This window comes from Atta cephalotes, assembly GCF_000143395.1.
Source record: "Atta cephalotes unplaced genomic scaffold scaffold00054, whole genome shotgun sequence".
Classification (NCBI taxonomy): Eukaryota; Metazoa; Arthropoda; class Insecta; order Hymenoptera; family Formicidae; genus Atta; species Atta cephalotes.
This window is the reverse complement of record NW_012130118.1, coordinates 1,473,306-1,475,980: the sequence shown is the minus strand read 5'-3', so window position 1 is coordinate 1,475,980 and position 2,675 is coordinate 1,473,306.

The window sequence follows — 2,675 nt, the reverse complement described above, 5'->3', positions numbered from 1 at the left end:
ATATATATATATATATATATACTACCTTGATCAAAAAGTTCCCGAAATTATCACCAAGTAATGCTCTGAGTCAGCTGATTTGAGTTCTGTTTTTTTGCATTCCCACCAAATTTTATCACCATAGCTTGACATTTGTAAACGTTACGCCGTCTTGAGTACATCTACCTCTGCACGTATTTTCGATTTTTTACAGTTTTAAAAATGGAGTTGAATTTGCAACAACGAGTTTGTATTAAATTTTGTGTTAAAAATAGATTCAATGGTGTGAAAATCTTGAAAATATTAGGAAACTGATTTTTTTCTGTTCGATCGAATCAAAAAACCATTACGGGGAACGCGTTTTAACAGCCGAAAGGAGATAATGAAAAAATCGAAGACGGTTCTGATGGCTATACCGACAATAGAGTTCCAGAAATGTTTCGAGAGCTGGATCAAGCGCTGGCATAAATGCTGGCATAAATTGCAATCGATGAGGAATACTTTGAAGGGGACAATATCACTTTTGATGAATAAAACTGTATTTTGAATTTTCTGAATGAATTTCGGGAACTTTTTGAGGTAGTATATTCATTTCAAGGTAGTATATATACATACATATACCGTTACTACTAAATTAGTGATTCAATTGAGAAGCAGCAATCGTGTGAGACGCGGAGACAAATTTTGCGATCGATGAAAATATAATTCGTTTAGATCGTGCGTGTTGCACGATCGAGCAACTAATTCCACCTCATCAATCCCTCTCCTCTTGTATCTCACGATGCCTTTAGGCTACATCATCCTTTCCCCTGGATGATGATGCTTCGGGTGGAATTGCGACGAGAAAACTTGCCTTCTCTAGCACACTTCTATACATACAAAAATGGTTATACATGTATAAATATGATGCGCTGAATAATCAGATTTTGTGTGATATTGTAAAACAACTTATTTTTATTGTATCACTGTTAAATTTGTTAATTATTAGTTCATTATATACACGAAACAAAAAAAAACACTTCAAATGATAATTATTTGAAAAAGGACGATTTTGTTTTGTCGACTTTTTGTCAAAAAAAGACAATTTTGTTTTGTCAACTTTTTGTCAAAAAAAGTGCCTACTTTGGAGTATTGCATAATCGTATGGAGTAGTATATTTAGGCTTATTTTTTTTCGGATAAGATGTCTATTTGAAATTATCTTATACCACTTTGAACTCTCCGATGCACTCAAAACGATGTAGATTTAGAAAGCAATAACTGAAAAAGAAACACCTATTTATAATTTTTTTCCTTTTGAAAAATCAAGCGATTTGGCCTACTTACGTGCGGAATCCGACGACACGCGAGTTCGACCTGTTGAGGTTTTGAAATTTTCGTGAATACATTAAATTGATTAAGCAATAAGTCACGAAACAAAATTAGATGTTGTTAATTAATATTATTAATTTTAATAATAAAATTAATTAATTTTAACATTAAAATTAAATTAAACACAGAGGAATGATACTGTATTAGTACACATTGTGATAAAACTTGCGATTGGAAAGGTTGGAAAGCCCTTACGCAAATGCAAGCATTGCCTCTGTGATTGTAGAAAAACTTTTTAGCATAAGAAGAAGAAATTATCTTACAGTCGGAACTTTCGCCGGCTCTATATTATTTCTCGCGATCATTCGTGCGGTAAATGCGAAACAACAATGCGACAGCTTGTTCAAAATCAACACGCTCATACTTTACGCTCTTAATTCCATTAATCTGCACGAGATAGATATTGGATATTGCCATCGCGTCGACGCAATCGAAAGTTTTGATTCGTGAAATAAATGAAGGACACCTGCGGAATCGTGCTATGTCATCATAATAAGACCACTAGAGATGGCAGTACTTTTTCGATAATCGAAATTTCACCTTCATTATTTCGCCAAGTTTCACGGCATGATGATGCCATCGCAACACAAGATCACCACCAACGACATCATGATCCTTACTACATACGATATACATAGAAAGACATTCTCCGCGTGGAAGCGATCGATTCAATTAGTACTTCAAACATATTTGGTATGCATAAAAAATTCTTTCCATCTCGACTCTCTATCGCGAGGTTCGACGGAAAAATTATATCTCGCAAATAAAAAAGATATATATAAATATATAAAATGCGATAGATGATAAAATATTTAAAAAGAAGCTAAAATATTAAATGAGCAGAAAAAAATCCTATTTGTAGAGTCACTGATTTTCTCTTAATTACAGATAGAAAAATACATTGTTGAGAAGGGGGAGGGACAACAGTTAAATTCTAACGATAGCTCAAATTCAATCATCGCGATATTTATTGTTGCAAAAAGTTCTTGTGTAGGTTTAATTAGAAATTGCTCCATTTTGCTTCGTCACTGTTTTTCAACTCGATCGCATACACGCGGTATCAATAACGCACGATCGATGCCGCGCGCTGTTTATTTTCTCCGGAGGTAAAGACTAAAACATACAGGACATGCCCGAGCATGTATTTGCCGCGAATAACGGAACCGCGGTAATGTCGGAATACAGGTAAGAAAAGAGCGGGAAGAGAAAGGAAGGAGGAAAAGAAGGAAAGGTAAAGGGGGAGGGAGGAGATGGGAGGGAGAGACGGAGAGGAAGGGAGAGAGAGAGAGAGAGAGAGAGAGAGAAGAGAGAGAGAGAGAGAGAGAG